Here is a 24,248-nt window from a genome sequence, read left to right on the forward strand (position 1 = left end):
CTCTGCCATCTCACATCAAGCAGTTTCAGGTCTTTAATTTTCCTTCCTCTTAAGCAGAAATAGCTGGTAATAACCTGTTGTCCCTAATCTCCTCTTATGAGTTTATGCTTTCTAGAGTTATTAACTAATCTGCTCTATTAATGTTGACTATAAAGGAGAAGACAAACTATACAAACAAGACTGAGAAAGAGCCATACCTTACACACAAGAAATGAAAATTACAAGATGCAAGAGTTCATAAGGAGAACATGGATGGAGACTTGCTAGGATAAACAAGTTCCAAGTGATCAAAATCACTGAGTCCTTGTGTCTCTCCTGTAAATGTGTACTACACACATGCTCTCAAGTAACAAGATTGGCTGGAAGCTGAATTATTTAAGTGAGGCTTATTGAAGTAAGTGAAGTTATTTCTGTGTCCCATATATGTCTTGGATCCAACATACAGGGTGTTGAAACAATCCTAAATTATCTAATTGCCTGACTCCCATGAGACTGTTTCACAAACATAATAAATTTTCTCAAGTTCCTAAAAACTAAACTGGTCATTTTCTTTAAGTTATCCCAAACCCAAAGGAATGTGGAACAATGTATTGGAATTCTATTACTAGAAACTCAAAGTTTTCCATTTCATCTAAGACCAAACCTGTGTCCCTGTGGGAGAAACAGGAAGCAAATGGAGCTTCCTTTTTCCATATCCCCATAGTTGATGGTTCTAGCCAGTTTCCTTAGAAATACGGTGTCATCCAATCCCATCCATGAGAAAACTGTATCTTATTCCTACAGAATCTAAGTCACCAAGTGGGGAATGTCATTAAGTCAACAATGTACCAATAGAAAAGGGAGAGAAAGCAACTACTAAGCAACATATTATTTCTAATTTGTTTTCTAACCCCTTAAGGACCTGTAGTCTGTTGTGAACTTCTAGTAAGGTGAGAATAGTACCACATCAAGCAAGAAGGAAACGCCTGTGGACCCTTTAGAGTCCAAACACTCATAATCTACCTAATGAGATGCTCGACTGTCTCTGAATTGGAAGCAAGACCACCCGTCCAGATGCCCTTTATTAAATTTTCATCTATGTCATCTCAAAATTAATTATTATGTTTGGATTGATCAATATTCTACAGAAGAATAATGTCAAAATTTGATAAATATTTGCAGATAGTTAGCCCCATGTATGAATCCATGTTATGAGGTACAGGGCACAGAGAAAATCCCACTGCCCTAAAATCTCTTCCCCACACTGCCTGAATAGTTCCTCTTCTTTCTGTTCAGGTATAAAGTTCTACCAAATTAGAGTTAATTTGGGTTAACAAACACTTTTTGAAAAGGTGAATAACTCTAAGAGAATTGTTTATTAAGTCCTTTATGGAGAGTGCACTGACTGACTTAGGCAGTTTACTTCCCTAAACTCTAGTTGAGATATCCCCAGACCATTGTGTACTTTAATAGAAAAGACTTAGAAAAGGGAAAAGTCATTTTGGAATATGAGGAGACATTCTTAGATAGGACATTAAAATGGGAGATCAGAGCAGCCAAAATAATGAAGCAAGTAAACAGGGAAAAGGAGTGAGAAAAAGAAAGTATAAAGACCCTTAAAATAAAGCATAGCTACTTCAAAAATTTTCCCTGGACTAGCCAACTCCCAATTTTCAGTATTGCATTATATCTTGGCTATTTAGATATGAGGAGATTAGAATATAAAAGTCTATACCAAAAGATAAAAGTCAAAAGCAGCTTTAATCACCTCATGTTCAATAGAAGCAGACAGATCATCTCAAAATCCATCAGTTACATGATTTTTAAATCTCCATATATTTTCCAGTGTTGGAAAATTATTTTCCAAATATTGGTAGCAACCATTAATAAAAGAAATAAAACTTTTTCTGACGGTTTTCAATATAGTTACTGATTTAAAAGAAAAAAATGTCGAGACATATGAGTTATGGAGGGAGTTGCCAGATGTGGGAGTCAAATATTGAGGCATTGTCTTAACTCACTGTCTCATGCTTATACTTTTCAGACCATTATTCTAGTCACCCAAAGCCAGAAATGAAGATATTTTCAGACTCAAGTACTACCATCTCTCCTTGAATATTCTAGAGGTCTGACAAGCTTCCAGAGAAGTGGTAGACTGAGTGTATGGAAGGCTGAAGAAAACCAGTTTTTACCAGACTCAAGAATGAAATGATGGCTTTTTAACTTATTACTTACTCTGCAGCTCACATACAATTGCCAAGAGATTATTTATAGTTGTGGACACCAAATAGATGATTTGTAACCTGCCTGTGGTGAGAGTTGCTTTAAGAAGCACAAACCTTGCTGGAGGAAGCAGCATGGTGACTCTCAACAGCACAGTGACTCAGTAGGCTAAGAGAAGACTCCAGGGATTTCCGTTTACATATCAGCTCTGCCCCCACAGCCTTTCAGGGTAACCCTCGGCAGTCACTTAACCTGCTCCAGCTGTACTTTCCTCCATAGCTTGTGAGTTAATCAGCAGCCCTTAGGAGAAAAAACTAAATGATTTGTAAACAAAGGGTTTTATAGAGTACAGTAAGTAACAAGCAGGGAGATTTGAAGCAGTTGAAAGCACAAGTAAACCAGTTCCCAAGCACTTATCCTACTCCATCAGAAGCAATCATCGGGCAGTTTTTACAGAATGCTTACATCCACCATCAGGCCAAGTCTTCCCAGCGCTGCTCAGTTGTAAAACCTCAACACTTTAAATTTGGCAGTTGATACCATGTCCCCAGCCCACCAAACAGGAAAGGTCTGGAATTAACTACCTCTTCTAGGGTCCACTGACAGTGGGCACTTGGTGCCTCCATGAATGCTAGAACCCCAGCCTAGGATAGTCAGACGTATCTGCTGATAACCCGCACTCACTGGAATACAATCTGAAAATAGTTCTGAAGCTGTTGTTTCAGGGATGGGGCATGAATTTTCCCTTTGGTTTCCTGGAAGAGCCCTGGAGCCTCCTCTGGAAACCAATATAGACTTCATCAGTGTCCCATATAGCAGACTCACCTTTTAATCTACTCCTTTTAGCTAAATCCCTAATTTATGTCAATCATTCATGTACCTTCATAAATCCTCAACCTGTGGGCCGGGCAGAGTGCTGTTTCTGATATCCCTGTCTTTTCAACATTTAGCACACCAAGATAGAAATGAGCTAAGTAAAAACAACATTCTGTAAATGTTGTAACCTACCTGGTTCTTTGCACTGAGATCCAGAACCTTTATTTCAATGATCAGTGGAGTTTCCTCAGTCCAAGTTCCCATCTGTCTCAATACCCAAAGGTTCTGGTGGTTGTTGTTTATGTTGTTGTTGTTAACTAAGACTTTGAAAAATGATGGATGAATTTGTTTGAAAATACCTTTACTTATACCATAGAATAAAAACTATATGTAATTTACTGTTTCACTAACTCAAGCACACTCACATACAATTATTTTAGTGGAAGGTCTGGAAAACACATTCAGTTCTTCTCCACTAGTGGTTAATAAAAGCCTTTGCAAGAGTGTCAAAAAGTAGGGGGAAAGAGGTATTGAAAAGATGGAATCAGTGTAACTGTGGGGCGATGGAAGTGTTCCACAAGATTATGCAAGGATGGATATAAGACATGTTAAATTACACTAAAAATGTATAGGGGCCTATAAGCTAAAATGTAAATCATAATGTAAAACATAAGATAACAAAAAATTTAGAAAACTGTATAGTCTAAAATATAAACCATAATGTGAACCCAAGTGTAACCTTGTTGGAAAGCTATTGTCTCAATATCTGTACACCAGTTGCAGTAAATATAGTATGAACATGAAAAAAGATTGTTGCTGGGGAAGGGGCAAAGTGTCTGATGTTGGATATGTGGGAGTACCATATATTGTATATATGAATTACTGTGATCTAAAACTTTTGTGAAGACAAGCTTAGTAATTAGAAGAAAAAGAAGAAAAAGAAAGGACATAGACACTGAGGAAGAGATGGAAGAAACTGCCCTGCCAATGTGTATACAGGGCAACACTTATTGCAGTGATGGAAGACAAAACACCAAAAACAAAGCTTTTTCATTTGTTAATTTTTTGATACCCAATTTATTTTTACTTTAATTTTTCTAAATTAGTATATATTCTATAGCTAACCTTTAAAACCATCACTATATTCCATTTTACTATTAATGGAACCTGGCAATATATTAGGCTTCATTTTCGAAGAAGTTTCAGACCACAGAGAGGTACAACAATGGCAGGGGAGGAATACTGGTGTGGGGTGTTATTGATAGGGAGCATATGGTTGGGAGGGAGTTCTCCAGGGCATGTATACAGGGTACATAAAAATGTTTGGATATTTTCATAGTGGTTACAGTTAAAAATGACAACTGAGGGAGTGCTGAGTTCCTACCCAGGGGAGCTCTATCACAGTCCCTAAAGGAACAGCAACAATCCCCTAAGTGCAATGACTAAGACCAATAAAGAAGGAGGGCCCAATAATGAGCCCTTGATACTAATGACTATGCTTGTGAGCCCGTGTGCCTGAAATAAGAACTAGGCCTAGAGCTGCAAGGTGCCTAAGAGTTACCTCCTGAGAGCCTCCATGTTGCTCAAATGTGGCCACTCTCTAAGTCAAACTCAGCATGCCTTTCCCCCAGCATGGGACATGACTCCCGGGGATGAGCCTCCCTGGCACTGAGGGATTACTACCAAGTACCAGCTGATGATGTAACTAGAAAATGACCTTGAATAAAAGGGTCAACTCAGACCAGCAGAATATCTCAGCCTACATGTAATATCAGGAGTTAAAAATGTTTTTTGACCTTGAATGAAAGGGGGAAATGGAAAGGACAAATGAGTTTATATGGCTATGAGTCTCCAAAAAAGTTGGGAGGTCATCAGAGGGGTCACCCTTATGCACACCTCAGCAGAGTCCCAGAGATAGCTAAAGTAGATACATCCCCAGGTATTGGTTCTTCTGAGGGCTACAGAGACCCACAGGTTCTATGATCATGGCAGATGGAGTTCAGTGCCACGTTAGTTGGCACTACTTTGGAGTTTGTGTTCCTGAGTGTGATGGAGTTGGACTCAGATGTCATCTTTTTTCACAAGCCTCTCCTGTTACTTTTACCAGACCTGTGGTTGGCGCTGGGGTTTAGGGTACACTCAGGGGACCTGAATCTCTGGATTGTCCATATGATAGGCAGGCCCTGAGCCTCAATAGACTTGCAACTCCTACCCTTTGGTATATTGGACTTACCCCAGACAAAAAACAGGGAGGTGAAGAAGGTCAACCACCACACAGAGAACTGAAAGTGCCTACAACTGCAAGCAGGAGAATTGCATCCTTCATCTAAGTGGAATCTAAGCCCCCTTTTGATATAGAGATGGAGTAGACATAAAACCATCCCAGGGTCCACAGAATGGAGGAATAGAGTATGGATTAGAGTGGACTTACTGATATTCTATTCTGGAACTATTGTGATTAGTAATCAAAGAAAATGTGGCATTGGTGTGGAGAAAGTGGCCATGGTGGCTGCTGGGGGTAGGAGTGGGAGGAAGTGATGTGATGTGGGGGCATTTTCGGGGGTTGGAGTTGTCCTGGGTGGTGCTGCAGGGACAGTTACCGGACATTGTATGTCCTGCCACGGCCCACTGGGTGGCTTGGGGGAGAGTGTAAACTGTAATGTGGACCACTGACCATGTGGTGCAGCAGTGCTCAGAGATATATTCACCAAGTGCAATGAATGTCCCATGATGATGGAGGAGGTTGTTGTTACGGGAGGAGTGGGGAGAGGGGGGTGGGGGATAAATGGGAACCTAATATTTTTTTAGTGTAACATTAAAAATAAAGACAAAAAAAAAAAAGCAAAAAAAAAAAAAAATAAAGTAGTCTTGGTTCTAATCCAGCATGGATTCTTCTCCTTGCAACATGCAGGCCCTGCTAAACCTCTTTTGTGGGCCCCATGCTGTGTTTATTCATATCTGTCTGGGTTGAAAAATGTTTTCTTTTATCACAGTACTTACTCATAATCTCTTTATGAAAACTGCTCAGAGTTAAATTTAAAGACTAATTTTAATAATCATATTTCTAGGAAATCCTTGCTTCCCTCCACATACACTGAAGAATATGTATGTGCCAGTAATTGGTCCCCTTAATGTTTTCTTTTCTTTCTATTTTTTATTGTTAGCGGACTAGTTAGAATTCTTTTTCTATAAAGCATTTTTATTGACACATATTTGCATACTATACAGTCCATCCAAAGTATACAATCATTGGCTTTTAGTATAATCACAGTTGTACATTCATCACCACAATTCATTTAAGAACATTTTCATTATTCCAAAAAGAAAAACTCAATATCCCTTAGCAGTCACCTCACAATCACTATATCCTACCCAGCACTACATAACCATTAATCTAACTCTGTCTTTATAGATTTATTTACATTTACATTTTATATAACTGGAATCATACAATATGTAGTACTTTATGTCTGGTTTTCACTTAGCATAATTTTTTAAATTATTGTTATTTTTTTTAAACCAGAGAAGTTATACGTTTACAGAAAAGTCATATAAAAAAGCACAGCCTTCCCATATATCTCCCTGTTGTATAGTACAATTGAAAGCATATTAAAATATTACTGTTAAGCCCAACCCAATAATATCCCTATGCCCCCATTTTATCCCTTCACTGCACAACTACTTACCTCCACTTTATCATGATTTCACCTGTGTGTACATTGGTGCACAACCTTCCTCTCCCCACCATTTCCTGTAAGCCTATCTTCCAGTCTCTAGCTCTCTGAGACAGTTTGATTTGCTAAATTCATATCAGAGAGGTCATACAGTATATCATTGATTGCGGTCACCCCTCGGGCTGAAGTGTGGTTTGCTGGCCCGGCGGGGGAGCGGCCACGGTAGGCCTAACTCCAAGCTGCTGCCCCCATAATAGGGTGGCTGGTCGGGAGCTCGGCATGGGCGCAGAGTGCCCTCGGGTCTCCCCTTCTCGGCAGCCATGCTTCCGCGGCCGCCCCTCCTCCCGGATAGCGCCACACGATGCCTTTGAGGCAACACCCTTCTTCTTCTTTCTCCCTGCGCAGGTGCAGGGCGGAAAATTCCCGTCTGCCCTTCCCCCCCCTCACAGCAGCAACAGCCAGGCGTGGGCGGGAAACTCCAGTCTGCCCCCCACCCCAGCAACAGCAGCCACCAATCCCTAAACCCTGCCACTTGCCCCAGCAACAGCAACAGCCAATCCCTAATCACCACCCCTCCCCCGTCCAGTACCGCCCACTGACCTTTCTCTGGCAACCAATCAGAACAAGGCGTGGCTTCGACCAATCGGCCTTCCCCAGCCCCTATAAAACTGTTGCCTCTCCCTCAATAAAGTTGGACTTGCGTGTTAACCTTGTCTCCGCGGTAGTTCTTCTGCCGTGCGCCCTCCAGTCCTGAGAGCCCCCGACAAGGGCCTGTCCTCCCTTGTCCCCAGTTCGTCGCCTGCTTCTCCGGGCGACCCCTTCGTCGCCCGGCGAACCGTCAGCCGAACCGCGCAACCCCTGTGAGACCGACTTCTCGTCTGCTGCCGGACCGACCCCTCATCCCAAACGGGACCGATCCCTCGTCTCAAGCGGGACCAACCCCTCGTCCTGAGCTGGACCGACCCCTTGTCCGCAGCCAGACCCCACCTCTACCGACCGAGCAAACCATCGCAATTGATGTGGAGACAGTGGTGATGGGAGTTGCTGAAGGCAGGGAGAGGGAAAAAGAGGCGTGATATTGGGGCATTTTGGGAGTTGCAGTTGTCCTCAATGATACTGCAGAGGCAGATACAGGACATTATATATCCTGCCATAACCCACTGAATGGATTGGGAGAAAGTGTAAACTACAACATAAACTACTATAATCCATGCTGTGTAACAATGCTCCAAAATGTACCCATCAAACGCAGTGAACGTACCACACTAATGAAAGTAGTTATTGATGTGGGAGGAGTGGCGGGGTGTGGGAAGTGGGGTATATGGGGACCTCTTATATTTTTTAATGTAACATTTTGTGTGATCTATGTGTCTTTAAAAAATATTACTGTTAACTATGATCCATAATTTATATTATGTGTACTTTCCCATATGCCACCCTATTATTAACACCTTATAATAATATCATACATTAGCTATATTCATAAAAGAAGATTATTATATTTGTATTATTGACCACAGGCCATCATCCACTACAGGTTTCACTGTGTTGTACTGTCCCATGTTTTATCTTCTATCTTTTCCTCTAGGAAAATAAGCATGCTATATAGCTCATCTCCCACTCCTGAGCACCCCATGTGATGAGTACTGGGCATGAGTTTTCTGTGCTGCTTTATATTCAGTTCTGATCCCTTTAACAGAGAAAATAGTTTTTGGACTGTACAAATGAAAAATGGACTCACCCACTTTGAGGAAATATGGACATCATGACATCTCAATATCATCACTAAATACCCCTTCCATTCACAGCAATTCAGGGATGTTCCAATTTAGCCACTTCCTACCCAGAATAACGTGATTAACTTCAAGCCACAAAACTCTCTATGCTATTATTCTTTCACTCATTCAATATCCAGTGTTTTCATGCATTCATGCAAAATAATATTTCTTGAGCAACTGTTATGTACTAGGCACTGGGCTAGACACCTATTTGAGAAGATTTCCCCCTACCCTAATCCATCTTGCTGTGTCCCAGTTACTCCCTTGGATATCCACACCAGGTTAGATGATGTGTGAATAGTCTGTGATCTTTGCTCTTGGTGTTTAGACTGCTGGTCACCTCCAAGAGGGTCAGCCTTTGCCCTTCTAGCTCCTGCCCAAGTTTGTTCTTTCCTCGAGGCATGGACTATTAGAAAGGACTTATAGACAATACTACACATTATTCAGAGTTAAAAACCACTTTAACCAAGCCTTCATAGGTGCTTACATATTCAAGGTTTTTTAAGTATCTTTCTGATTCAGGTTCTTATACCATCCTTTCTTTGTCCTTTAACCCTCAAGCTCTCCATTTGCTCTCCGAAGGAAAAGGGCTTTCCCCCATATCTGTCTCTCCAGCTTCAGGTCAAAACTATCGCTATCACAGCTACTTGCCTGTGTCTTCCTCAACTCAATGCATTCCTGATGCTTTTCCCTGGAGACCTGAGTCATCACTCTTGTTTCAGGTTAAAACTGCTAAATTATAATTTCCTTGCATTCCTTAAGTCTAACTTGGCTTCAGCCCTTAGGAAATTCCAACCTTTTCCCTCTCTCTAGTTTGCACTAGACGAATTGAAAACAACCTAAATTTTCTGTCCTTCCTTCTAAGATCTGCCTGAATGAGAAAGGGAAACAATCTGTACAGTACTCAGAAAGAGAACACAAAGAAGGAACATTAACTTGTCTTGAGCAGCATCCAGGGAAGAGCATGCCCTGAAGAGCCAGCCTACCTGGACTGGGACTTGGGGTTTGTTTGTAGTGCTCAAGAACCCTAGACTATCATAGCTTTTAAACTCCAGCCCTTTAGATCAAAACCCTTTATTCTGTTTGTATCTATTCCAAACTTATTAAGCAGCCTCTCGAATATAGGCTACCTTCCCACACGTTTTTCTCTAACTGAGCAGATCCGCTGACACAAATATAACAATTTGCCTGGAAGCAAACTTTTTCCTTATGAATACATGCTTTACTCTGGATTGTTCATCATTCTCTTATGAGTTCGGTTAGTGTAGCTCTCCTTCTAGACCAGATCACTTCTGAAAAAAATGAAACATTCAGGTTTGTATACATGAGAGTTTATGGCCCAACCTTCAGATGTTCAGAGACTCATAAAGGTATATAAAGATCATGGCTGAATGCTCAATTCAGCTTGATTACTGAGAGTTCCTTAACTCAGAACTGTGTACCTCATTTCTTCATGTTTTATTTTCAATTTCACACAATTAACACCCCTATACACATACATACACACACCCACACATCATTTTTCTATTAATTTCACTCACATTTGAGTTTATATTTATTTATTGAATCTCTGAATTCATTTATTTTAAACTCCTTATTTATGGATCATGTTATCATCGTTAAAGATAAGCACTAAGTCATTTTACTTTGCCAGTGGATTGAGAAAGTTGTAAAATATTGGTTTCTTCACAAATTCCAACATGTCCCAAAACTTTAAGGGCAATGACTCTTCTGAGGAGCCCCTTAACAGTTTACTAAGCAGAAATCAATGCAATGTTTCCTGCTAGCAAGCATAATATATTTCTAATTACTTTTTTTTCTTAAATCTCCTATTTTTTCAGACTATTGCTTGAAAACCTTCCTCAAGTCATCATCAATTAAGTTAGATTGACCTCCCTCAGCAGGCATCCTCACATTGGCCTTTCTCAGCTGCAGATTTTATTCTGATTCTACTACACTTATTGATTTCTTGCCACAGAAAGTGTTTTTGTATCCTGTTATCCATAAGCATTCTAGCCCTTTGTTGCCTTATAGAAATTGTAAAAATTAGATATTTTTGTGATTGTATAATTCAGGTTTGACTATTCCAGCCTTTACTTTATTTTTAAATACTTGTTTTTGATTCCTCCTCCCTGTTTTCGTTTCACTCGTCTACTCTGCATAGCAAGAGGCAAGCACAGACATCTGACTTATAAACATATTTACAGAGAAACAGCCACAACTATTGCAACATGTCTGGTTCATTCTCACTATGCAGGACACCTCACACACACCCAGAGAAAGGTATTAGAGAAGTCCCTGAAGGTAACCCCACCCACAGCAGGAAAGTGCCTTCTATTTTTGAGTAGAATACTTGAATGTTCTCCCAAGAAGTCTGTGGATTTCTAAAGCACCCTCATACTGCAGTCAGCGTGATCTTCTCTAAAACACAACCCTGACCTACAATGACTCAGCTCTTCCTGATTCCCCTTTATGTGCAAAATGAAACTCAGAGACAGGTACACAAGCTCTTTGACATCTGCCCCTTTCCTTTCTTTAGGCTCCTTCCTTCCCTTATCCGGAACTTCCTTTCCCAGAGTCTGCTTACCTTTGCACATGCTGTTCCCTCTCATCGCATTTCTCTTTCCTCCTATTTTACCATGAAATTTATTCATTTTTCAAAGTATAGTTTTTGTCAATCTTCTGCCAAAACTTTCCTGAATCTACAGCAACTGTAGTCCTCCCTTGGTGCCCTATTCTATTGTATAAAGATTTTAACAGGTCTCATAATTCTTCATTACATTAATCTGTTTACGTCATGGTCTCACATAATAAATATCTAAGTTCTTTTCTCTTTTTTTTTTGAGGTACTGGGGCCTGGGGATTTAACCCAGGACCTTGCAGTATGTGGGAAGCTGGCACTCAACTCCTGAGCCACATTGGCTTCCCTGGTTTGGTTTTATCATTTGTTTTGCTTGTTGTTTGTTTGTTTTTGTTTTTGTTTTGCTCTGTTTTATTTTGTGTTAGGAGGCACCAGGAACCAAACCCGGAACCTCCCACGTGGGAGGTGGGCCCTCAACTGCTTGAGCCACATCCATTCCCTCTAAGTTCTGTGAAGTCCCCATGGTTCACCACTTATTTTACCCTCAAGCATGACAGAATGTCTTTGGATATTTTAGGCACTCAATTCATTTTGCCAAAAGAAGGACTGAGTGAACGAATTCAACATATAGTGTGGAGAAGACCATATTTGTTAAAACTGTCCTCTCTGGAAAATATCATTCTACCATCCACAAGCATAAATTTGAAATCCACTTTTGAGCAGTGTGGAACGGTCCCATCCTTCAACAATCTTTTTTCAGTTCTCTCATTTATCACAAACATTTATCAGGAAGGTAACTAGCTAGGACTATGAACACAGTCTAGTAGAAAAATGCATCCAAGTGGTGTAGGTGACCTGTGATCCAATAATAACCATGTTTTTATTGCACCAGAGTCCACATACTCATGCACACACACACACATGCTTTCTAGGCTCCAAAATCAGAGCTGTCTATAAGCTGACATCAAAGAGCAAAGGGTTAGAACATCATATTTATCAAAGCAGGAGTTCTAAATTTAGATATTTAGAAATCTTTATATTTGCCTGGAAAACTACAGGTTAAATTTTTTTCAGCAGTCTGAGGATCTAGATATAAAGAAAATCAAGAATAACTTGTTACTTTGGGGAAGTTCTTTCAAGTAGTCAAAAAACAGATAAATTTTGCCCAAAAGTATCTTTTGCATTGTTCCATTCAAAGCTAACTTCAACTGTAATTTTTAACTGTAATTTTTAAAAAAATTTAGTGTAATTTTTTAAAAATTTGATCTAATTTTCTTAGAAATTACTAGAAAAACAATGTGATCTTTGGGAGTAAGAGCAGTTTTATCTTTGAAACTTCCAGAATTAAAAATGGGCTTGTATATTATATTCAGTATATCTTTACTGGATAAATACATGAAATATCACATTACCACTTTCTGTTCCATAAATATAGATGAGCAGTGTCATAGATTGCATACATACATACATTACATGCCTCTAAATGTAATGTGGACACAGATAAAAACTCTTAACCAGGCAGGAGGAGATGTAGCTTAAGTGGTTGAGTGCCTGCTTCCAATATGTGAAGTCCCAGTTCTATCCCCAATAATTCCTAAAATACAAACAAGCAAACAAAAAAAAAAAACAACTTTTATTGGGGAGAAAGTGGACGTAGCTCAGTGGTTGAATGCCTGCTTCCCATATACAAGATCCTGGGTTCAATACCCAGTACCCTTAAAAAGGAAAAACAACAACAACAACAACAAAATGAAATAAAAGCCAACCAAACAAAAAAAAATTACACTTCAGTGGAAAAGAACACCAAAAGGCAAAAGGGACAAAATAAACACATTTTCTTTTTTATTTCAAATGTCTGTTTAAATACTGGAAATTCTTGACTATTCAATACAGTTTTGTCAGTTTGGATCATATGTCTTTCCCTAAGGAAAAAAATTCCCCTAGGGCTTTTATTAAATAATTTAGGCATTTGCCCCCCAAATCAGATTGTGTCTGAATGTTTTATTTCCTTTCTTCCTCTCTTTCTCATAAAAAATTATCAGATTTGAATTAATAACTTGGTTACAAAAAGTATATTCTTAACTACTTTTAAATTACTTATAGAATATTCTATATAAATTGAGTAAATAAAATTATCACTATATAATTTTTACCAACCCTCAAGTAGAACATATCAGACCATTAAGAACTTATGTCTGCTAAAGAATTCTTTACCCAATGTAAATATAAGTGTGTATATGTGTATGTGTATGTACATATATACATATGAATTCAATCAGGGATCACTTAGGAAAAGAGTAATTTCTCTATAAGCATTTTAAGAAGGAAAGAATTTAATACAGGGAATTGGTGCTTAGAGAACTGTTGGAAGGAATATGGGACTAAAGGTCAGGAGAATAGCCTGCTGGGTGTTAGGCCATAAGGAAATTTCAGAAAATCACCACAATTGAGCTCAGCTAACTGTAGCTCTGAAACAGGTATTTGCTATCTGGCCTCCACTGCCAGATACTAAAAGTGACCCCTCTTCTAGCTTCCAAGTGCCGTGGAGTGCCTCGTATTGGCAAACTCTGAACTTTACTAACCAAGGCTTATTACCATTCCCAGTCAAAGCACCAGAAACAAAAGCAAGACCCTTCCTCTGAGCAAAGCACTACCTAATCAAAATCCTCTTTTGTTTGTTAATGTACAGTTGCAGTTGTTGTTGTTGTTTTTTAATGGCTGCAAATCCTTTAACACTTTTCCCATTGAGAGGTTGGTCTGTATTCTCTCCTTCCCCTAGAATCTGAGGATCCTTGTGACTGCTTAGAAAATAGAGAAAGGCAGAAGTGAAGACGTGTAACTTCTGATGTTAGGCCATAAAAGACCATGCAGCCTCTCCTCGGTTTTCTCTCTCAGAACATGGTGACCACACAGTCAAAGGCTCTAGATGACAGTCCCAGCTAAGCCGGGTGGGCCAACCCAGCCCAGGCACCATATATCAGAGTAATAAAGGCTCCCGCCCATTGTAACCCCCAACCCTTCAACTCATCTCTAGAGATCTGAATCTCCTCAGGCAGTCCCAGACCACCCAGCCCTGCTGCACTTTGTCTGAATTCCTGACCCACAGGATTTGTAAAGCATTATTAAATGGCTGTTATACACTGAGCTGGGGGTGGTTTGTGACGCAGCCATAGTTACCAGAACAACTCCTGGAAACATGAAAACCTGAGAAAAAAGAGAAACAAATTGAAGTGGATGGAGGCACAGCTACTGTGGAATTCATCTTGAGTATGCAAATTTGAAAGTTGTCCCTATGGCCTGACTGCTGGGTTTATGCACAAAGCTATAAAGTTAGGTTTACAATCAGCTGATATAAAACTGCAGTATATGTCTTCCTCTCTATTCTTTTTTTTTCCTGCTTTGAATATGGAACCACAAGTCTGGGGTCTGAAAACTCAGAAAATCTAGATCTGGTAGGGCTGGGTCCTCTTTATGCTTTTCCATATCATCACCCAAATTACACTGATATTGTACAATTTGGGTCTTTAACAAATTACAATATTCGAAGATACTACACAATTTTACCACATTAATTAACTCTCATCTGCACATTCCCAAAGGAAAAGAAGGAACAAAAATGCCAATTACTGAATTCATTTGCTAAGAAAACTGAGTTGCCCGTAACTGGAGCCTATCATGTATTTCTAAAACTTTCCCTTGAGTTTGGCAATATACAGTTACAGCACATTTGTGTGGTTAAGTTTCACTTCTGTTGCTTCCTCTCACTTTTTATCCAGATGTTCCTTTTTATTTTTATCTCTTTGTTCCTTTTGCTCTTCTACCAAGAGTGATAGCTATTATAAGCTTTTATATGACATTGCATGTTATCAGACACTTCAGGGATTAGATCAATTCATTTTTCTGTTCTGCACTCATTACCACCCCCTTCTCTGTATGTTTCAGTGTCCAGGGTGTATAAAACTGTGTAACTCAGTCCTATGGCATGTGAAAAAAGTACTGGAAGACATAGTTTCTTGCTGCAAGCCAAATTTTCTAGTAATGGCAGAAATGGCAAAGATAGCATGAAATTTTTTAAAATTAAAATTAAAAATCCAATTAAAGGAAAACAAATCTAGTATAATTTTGAAACAATAAGAATAGTTTTTTTAAATCATTTGGAGGAAGTGGGTGTGGCTCAAGCAATTGGGCTCCTGTCTACCATATGGGAGGTCCAGGGCTCAATTCCCAGGGTTTCCTGGTGAAGGCAAGCTGGCCCATAAGGTAAGCTTGCTCAAGTGGAGAGCTGGCCCATGTGGAATGCTGGCCCAAGCAGAAAGCTGGCACAGCAAGATGTCACAACAGAAAGACACACAGAGGAGAGACCATAAGAGATGCATCAGACCAGAGAGCCTAGGTGGCACAAAAGATTGAGCAGCTCTCTCCCACTCCAGAAGGTCCCAGGATTGGTTCCTGGTGCCATCTAAAAGAGAAGACAAGCAGACACAGAAAAATGCATAGCTAATGGACACAGAAAGCAGACAATGAGGGGGGCATGAGGGAATGAATAAATAAATAAATCTTTAAAAAATAATAAAATTAAAATCATTTGGCCAGGCTCTGTTGTAGGACAATGTGGGACATATGCGGCTTCAATTATTGGACCAAAAAGAACTGGGCTTGTGTTCCTCCTTTCTGTTTTCAATTTTACTGAGCAACTAAAGTTGCTAGAGAGTATACTAGTCAGTTTACATTCTTATTTAAGTGACTCAGTGCTTGGGTTGCCACTTGCAATGCTTGGCAATGATTCAATATACCAGATCAAAGCAGAAATTTTGATTGAAGTGGGGGATTATTTCAAAGACATGTGCAGAGATAGTGTCATAGTTAAAAGTGACCCATCCATTGCACACTGAATCCTAGTCAAGTCTCTTATACACTGACTACCTAGTAAGTAATAGAAAGTACATTAAATATGAAGGTAAAGGTGGTTAAGCAATAGTCTCTGCCCACAGAGTACAGTTACTACTGAGTTACTTACTATATGTAAGGTTAAGTGGAAACACAAAGAACATAAAAGTCCAGCCCACAAAGAGGAGCTAAGATAAGTAAGGCAGCATATACAATGTATCCAAGCACTCAACCAATCTGGGAATAGTTTAGGATAGAACTCCATTTCCCAAAAGTAAAATAACCAATCTAAAACCAAGACAGACCTTAGTGCCAGTAAAAATATGGATGAATATAAAAAAAAAATTATGTCGAACAAAGTAAGCAAGATACAAATGAGTACGTGCGATATGATTCCATTATTAGATGTTCAAAAACAGGCAAAGCTAATCTGTGTGAAAGAAATCATAATAGTGGTTGTTTTTGGAGAGTTGTGACTGGCACAAAGGAATTTTCTATGGTGACGGAAATATTCTATATTTTGTTCTGAGTATTGGTTACAAGACTGTATACACTTGTCAAAACTCAATAAAATATAAACTCAAGGTTTTGTCAGTCTTTTAGCCTCTGCTCTGTGCTTGACTTCTCAGCCTCTAGCCTTGGGCACTTATACATCAGCAAATTCCTCAAGGGTTCAGACAGCAGAGACTATTTGGTTCACCTCAAGGCATTTCCCTTCTCCAGTACCTGGGCCCCTAAAATGCTGAAAGACTTGATAGCTCAGCAATGGCCTCAAATGTTAGTTTTATATTATTATTATAATTTTTATTCTACTGTTTCTATTTTTTTTCTTAGCAAGAAACAAGCTAGTCCATCTAATCCAAAAGTGAAATTTAAAATAGATTCTTTATTAACAGTGTTTTTGCCTACTGAGGAGCCATATGGAAAAAGATAAAACTGAATCTGTTCCTTACACTACACACCTGTATAAATATCAAGTGGATCAGAATAAGAAACCACACAAGTAATAAGAAAAAACATGGATAAATTTCTTTGAGCTAGGGATAAGCAAAATTTTCCTCTCATAACCTAGAAACAATAAAAGAAAACCTAGATAAATTTGACTGAAAATGAAAAAACTTTTAATTATAAAACACTACATGTAAAGTAAAAAGACAAATAATAAGCTGAGAAAAATGTTTGCAAATTACAGCATAGAGTTTTGATATTCCTAATATTTAAAGCACTCCTAATAATTGAGAAAAAATTGATCAAGTACCTATTACAGAGACTTGCAAGAGATAAGAGAAAGCATGGAAAACATAATTAGGATGGCATTATAGATGATAAATAAATAGATGATGGATAGATAGATAATAGATGATACATTTAGATAGATAAATGAGAAATAGGTGAAAAATGATAGATGTGTATATATGTGTGAATGTGTATACATACACATATATATGTGTGATGCCCATTCTTGTTTATAATTAGGGAAATGGAAACAAACTCTATTCTGTCAACTTAATTTTTTACTAATATGAGAATTTATATTTTTAAACTATTAAAATGTGTGTTGTATGATAAGGTAACTAAGTAATTGCATTAATATCAATAACAACAAAGATTTAAAGTTTAAGAGAAAAAATACTAAGTCCAAAAAGTTAAGCAAAAACCCTATATCTTAAAATTGCATTGTAAATATTAATGTGAGATTGCTTTCTCTCTCTTATTTTAAAAAGACATACTGACTAGTTCCATCTATTGGGAAGGTCTGGAAACAGTGGCAACTCAGGGGCAATCTAGTACCTAGATTGTGGTCTCTCTCAACTGGACCTGTTTTTTCAATAAGCCAATGGCATGGGAGAAAAAAGGAAAGAAAAGATGATTCTATATTACTATGTTTTAAAAAATATTTGCAATACAGCAGCTATATACAAAGAATGGAACTTGTTTAAGAAAGTTAATTCTAAAAACATATTTTTGTTACAACTAGAAAAATTTTAACATGGGTTTGGTAGTTGAAGTTATTCGAGTATTATTGTTAACTTTGTTAGGTGTGATAATGGCACCGCTTTGTAAGAAAATATCTTTTTTAAAAATAAGTGCATACAGAAAGGGGTTAAATTACATGATGTATTTATTGTCAGTGTTAAACAATTTCTTTGTCTCATTTAATTTAATTTAATTTTGAAGAAATTAACATTTTAAGTTGCTTTAAATAGTGCTAATTAGTAATATGAGCATAATTATTTTTATGATTCATTTATCTATACAATTCAATTTCTAGCTAATCTTGAGGTGTTCATAATTCTGTATAACTAGCTTGTAAGAAAGAGTAAATAGGTTTATAACTGATTCTTAGTAGGGTATGGATCACTATCTTTTTTATATCATATTTGCATCATATAATTCTATCTCTGGCAACTCTGACTTTTATCTACAAAATAGAATATAATGGAAAATCCCTTCATTGTCTAAGAAAAAGGGCATGGAGTATGTTATCTTTAGACCAAGAAAATACTGATAGTTTTCAATGGATAGAATCAGACTGCTGGAATAAATGAAATAGCCCCCAAGGATGGTCAAATGTAATTGTCTGCAGATGACTGCACCGGATGACATGATTTCTCTGCTAAACTGCCCAACATCTCTGGTGCTTCAAGCATATTGTTTATCTCATCAAGAGGAGCAGGTTCTAAAGGTAAGAACTGAACTAGTGCCATGGCTGAGAAAACAGAGCAGATGGCCCATCAGTGTCCGTCTGCCTTGGCCTGGTATGAAGCTGCTCCAAACCCAAGCAGACCCTTTGCCAATTAAAAGAGGTCTTTGATGAGGGATCCAAACTTTCCTGTGAAAACGAATTAGCTTATCCATTTTCTCAGACTTCTGCCTACTACCCATTCCATCATCACAGCCTCATCCAGAAATGATCAGTTTTGGGATATACTTCATTGATACTTGCCAGGTGAATACATGGCTTTCACCCAAGTCTCCCCAGTTCCAGGTTTGTTTTCAAACTCTTTCTAGCTTTACTGCCAAAAAAGAAATGTGTCCATGCTTTAAAAGAACTTCAAAGACATGGATTAAGCATAAGAATATTGTTTGGACTTCCTTCTGCCACAAAAATGGACTTTACAAACCACTCTTCCAAATGTTCTAGGATTTCAATGTTTGAGGTGACTAGGTGTTATTTACTTTCTCATTAAAATTGGTTAAAAATATTATGATTAGCAGGAATTCTTTTTTTTTTCCTTTTTTTTGGTCTTTATTTTTTTAATATTACGTTCAAAAAATATAGGGTCCCCACATACCCCCTCACCCCACTCCTCCCCCCAGAGCAATAATCTCCTCCATCATCATGAGACATTCTTGCATTTGGTGAGTATATCTCTGAGCACCGCTGCCCGTCATGGTCAATGGTACACATCATAGCCCACACTCTCCCACATTCCAGCCAGTGGGCCATGGGAGGACATACAATGTCCGGTAACTGTCCCTGCAGCATCCCCCAGGACAACTCCAAGTCCCAAAACGAGTAGGCATTCTTTAACTTTCAAGGTTTAGGATCCTGAGCTCCAATGTTGTTTTAGGAAAACAACAGTATGAACCTGCAGAAGACCATCATGATCAAATGTCCAGTGCCAAGAACCAGGAAACTGCACTGATGGCAAAGAAAGGTGTCTCCTAAGGAACAGTTTACAGATCATGACAGCTGATAGACAACTGAGTAATCTGGATCAAATTGTGAACTACCACATCAAATAATGGGACCCAAATTTACCAAATCTGGAGATAAACCTGAAGGAAATAGGAAACCAGGAGAAGAGTACAATGTTTTGGACACAAAAGGGTAGAGAATAAGTGAGGTGTGGTGTAGAATTACATCAGCCCTGGAAAGACTCTCACCCAAAGGAGATTCTGGCCATGTGTTGCTCTTGTTATGCTCTTTCTCAGCCAGAGTTAGGGCACTTTTCCACTACACTCCCCAAATTTGTTAGACAATAAACTCTTTGGAGATAGAGACCTCATCTGTATTTTTTGTCATTTTAGCTCTTGTGCCCAGCATAGTGTTCAGTACCTAAAAGGAATTCAACAAACTTTCTGGAATAAAGGAATGCCTAACATAATGTAGAAAATGAATCATTATTCTTTCAAAGAATAAAGGATGTTGATTAATTCACTGGGCTTGTAAGTTAGGACATTCTTTTCTCTTTTCTTTTCTTTTCTTTTCTTTTTTTTCTTTTCTTCGGTGAATTCAGAAGAAACAGGGGAACCAACTTCTCTTTAGAATATGGAACATTGAGCCTGAGATCAACTCTTACTATACCCCAGGCATTAAAACCATTTCAACTTATAGATAAGTGCTTAAATTTTTAGTAATCTCAGGAGAATCAGAAGGGGTTTTTGTCATAAAGGAACTGAAAACTCTCTGGTTTTACATATTAATTTCTTTTTACTTGGTTTTAAGTATTAGGTCTTCATCTTCTTTTACCTGCATTCACAACAGTCCTCAAGATGACCTCCCTGCCTCCAGTATTGCTTCGCTAACTTCATCTTTGATACTGTCTCCAAGGTAGCCTTGATGAAATTCAGATTTGATCAGATTTGAACCTTAATGGTTCATAATATATGCCTTAGTATGGCAGTAAAGTTAGCACCTTTCACCGATTAGAGCCATCTTCTATTTTCAGCTCCATCCAGGCCAAGCCTTTTTATCCAAGATGCCATTCACGTCCCGTACATCTCCTGTCAGTCCTGAATCCACTGTGTCTTTTCTCTTGTTTTCTTCCATACTATATGCCTCTTTCTCCATTCTCAGTCTGGCAGTATCCAACTCCTCTGTCAAAATCTAGTTTATTTATTTATTTATTTTATTTCTCTCCCCTTGCCCCCATTGTCTGCTCTCTGTGTTCACTCGCTGCATTTTCTTCAGTGTCTGCTTGGATTATCCAGCAGCACTGGGAAACCGTGTCTCTTTTTCATTGCGTCATCTTCCTGCATCAGTTCTGTGTGTGTGTGGTGCCACTCCTGGGCAGGCTGCGCTTTTTCATGAGGGGTGGGTCTCCTTGCAGGGCGCACTCCTTGCACATGGGGTGCCCCTATACAGGGGCGCCCCTGCGTGGCAGGGCTTTCCTTGTGCGCACCAGTACTGCACATGGGCCAGCTTACCACATGGGTCAGGAGGCCCTGGGGATCGAACCCTGGACCTTCCATATGGTAGATGGACAATTTATCAGTTGAGCCACATCCGCTACCCTCAAAATCTAGTTTAAATGCCACCTTCTCTGTGAAGGTTTTCCTGATTCATCTAGATAGAATTAATCATACCTTCTGTGTTTCCATATTCCTAATGTACAATGTAACAGCTTTGGAATTAGATTGAACTCATTTCCAATTCCGGCTTCTCTGCTCACCACAATCTTGGGCAAACCACATTTTTCATTTATGAAATGGAAATAAGGATATCAACATAACAGGGTTTGATAAAGACTGTGATCATGTATATAAAATGTATATAAAATATGATCATGTATATAAAATACTTAGCACAAGAATTGCTTCCATAGTGAAAACTCAAAAGAAGGCATTTACATTAATTATATTTCATTATTTACCACAATCTGATTTATATTTTAGATAATTTCATGCCTGCCTAATCCCTTAGATTTTTAATAATTAAGGACAAGTCTATCATGTTCATATTTTTATTCCTGGTGACTAGCAAGAATTGATGGAGCCAGGTGAATGCTTTTGAATCAATTTCACTTGCATTTGATACAATCATTTTATGGGATTTGCTGAGAAAATGTACCATGTGTGCATGGAACTGTGTGTGTCATTTAAACAATATAAATGTATATGGTGCTATAAATTTTTCTCCTTGTACCTGTGCATACAATAGCCCTGGAAAACCAGCAGGACAGAGACAGTCCCCTTGTGCCTCCTCTTCACTCAAAAATATGAAATTAATATGACTTTGTAAGGATTCTGGAATGTTTACGGAAGATATTTTATAAAGTGACCTCTAACCTATGTTTTCAACAACAAAGCTGCTGAAAATAGCTTACGCTGAAATTGTACTGAAACTCCTGAATGATTCAGTCCACTCAGTTCAATTGCTATTTAAGTATCTGCTGTGCCGATTTCATTGAGAACGCAGATTAGAACAAGACAACACAAAAAGAGTTCTCTCTAGTCTAATTAGACAGTGACATGTGACCTGTTGAAATAACAACTAACAATAGAATTAAGTGTACCTAAGATATCAAAATGGGACAAGTATGTGAGATGCCATTGTATTAGTATAATCAGATTATTCCTGTGCCCTTATGTCCCAGGAAATGCAGCCCTGCTCTGCCGCCTTAGCAATCCTCCGCAATGTAAATACATAGCTAAATCTCTCCCATGGCACAGAAGGCCTTCAAAGTGTGACCACATGTATTCCAGACTTACCTCCTGCACTTCACTCACATTTCCTATGTTCCAGCCATATTAAAATCGTCTCTCTGGACTTTCAGCTTCAGCCCCAACATGTAAGGTGGTTAGAAGTTGTCACTCCTGTCCTTACAACAAGAGAAACCTGAACAAACAAAAATCAGTGACTTTCTTGGAATCATAAGAGAACGGAGACTGAGGGGAAACTGCAACCCAGAAATCTGAAGAAATAAACTAATCCAGAGAGATAGCGTGGATACAATGGAGCCAAAACCACGGGAGACATAAACTGATAGGAACATAAAAATGGTAATTTTGACAAATTGCTCTAGGCTGAGGATGGACCAGCACAAGAATGAGAAACATGTGGAGACTGCAGGTTTAGGGAGTCACGCTTTCATGATTTTACCACCAATAAACCCACCAGGTTCTCATGGTGAAGATTTGAACAAGATACCCTCGTGGCTCTTCCCCACACTCCAGGGAACAAGAGTTTGCAAAAGCCTTTTCCCAGCTTGGGAAGGACATTCCTCCCACTTCAGCTCCCTCTAGACTTTCTGTCCCACCTAAGCAGGGAAAAACAGAGTCAATATGGGCCAAGGCTTCAGGGATATAAGAACAGGAAACACTGTAGCCAGGAAAGGAGTAGGAGGCAGGGAGAAATACCACTGAAAAAACACTTGTGAAAGTCACAGCCCCAAGACACAGGCCCTATAAATAGAAATTTAATCAGAAGATTATATCCCTGCTCCCTCACAATTTACCACCACACCAACTCAACTGCAGCTGAAGGAGCAGCAAGAAACGCACTCTCTGAGAAAGAGTGCTTAGAGAAGACCAAAGTCAAGGAGGGAGACAAAAACAAGGACACTAGAGTAATTTGAATCTGCTGATAACTAAACTATAGAAAACACTAAACACAGCTCAATTCTTAGCTATATTATGATAAATCCTCTCACCAAAGGCCTATTTATATCTGTCCCTAATGTCTGACTCAACACATCTTCCATTCTTCAAAAAATTGCAAGACATGCCAAAAGGAGAGGGAAAACAGTCTGAAGAGACAAAGCAATCATCACAACCAAACCTACATATGACACAGATGTTGGAATTATCAGAAATCTAATCTAAAATAACTATGATTACTATATTCAGGACGTTAATGGAAAAACTAGACAGTATGCAAGAACACATGGGTATTGTGACATGAGGAATGGAAACTCTGAGAATCAAAAGGAAATGCTAGACCATATCAGTGAGAACATACAATATTTGTTCTTTTGTGTCTGGCTTATTTCATTCAACATAAATATGATGAGTAAACTCATGGGGGTAAATGCTGGAGTATCAGTTACTAGGAAATAGAATGTGGGTTGAGAATGGGAGCTGAAGCCCAATGTAAGCAGAGTTTTTAATAAGGTTTGGTATAAAAGTATGGAAATGAATAGAGTTGATGGTAACACATTATAGTGAGTATAACTAACACTGCTGATTTACAAATGAGATTGTGGCTGAAGAGGGAAGTCTATGGACATAAATGTCAATTGAAAGGAAACTAGAGAATAATCTAGGGTATGTAAAACATTGATTTTGGTGGTGGATGAAGATTGTGGTTAATAGTATAAATACAATAATGTTCTTTTACAAAGTGTTAAGAATATGGTCACATGTGGGAAAATTATAGCACATGTGGGAAAAGTATAGCTAACTTATGGACCAAGTTAAGAGTAATATAAAATTTTTGCAACAATGGCAAAGAACATACTAAATCAATTCCAAAAGACAACTATAGGGGGCTATAAGGAGGTATGGGATGTTTCCTTCTGGAGTAAGGAAAATGTTCTATAGGTGGGTTGCAGAAAAATATGTCAAATGTAAGTTATGGGCTAT

The sequence above is a fragment of the Dasypus novemcinctus genome, chromosome 8 (genome assembly GCF_030445035.2).
Source record: "Dasypus novemcinctus isolate mDasNov1 chromosome 8, mDasNov1.1.hap2, whole genome shotgun sequence".
In the NCBI taxonomy this organism is placed as follows: Eukaryota; Metazoa; Chordata; class Mammalia; order Cingulata; family Dasypodidae; genus Dasypus; species Dasypus novemcinctus.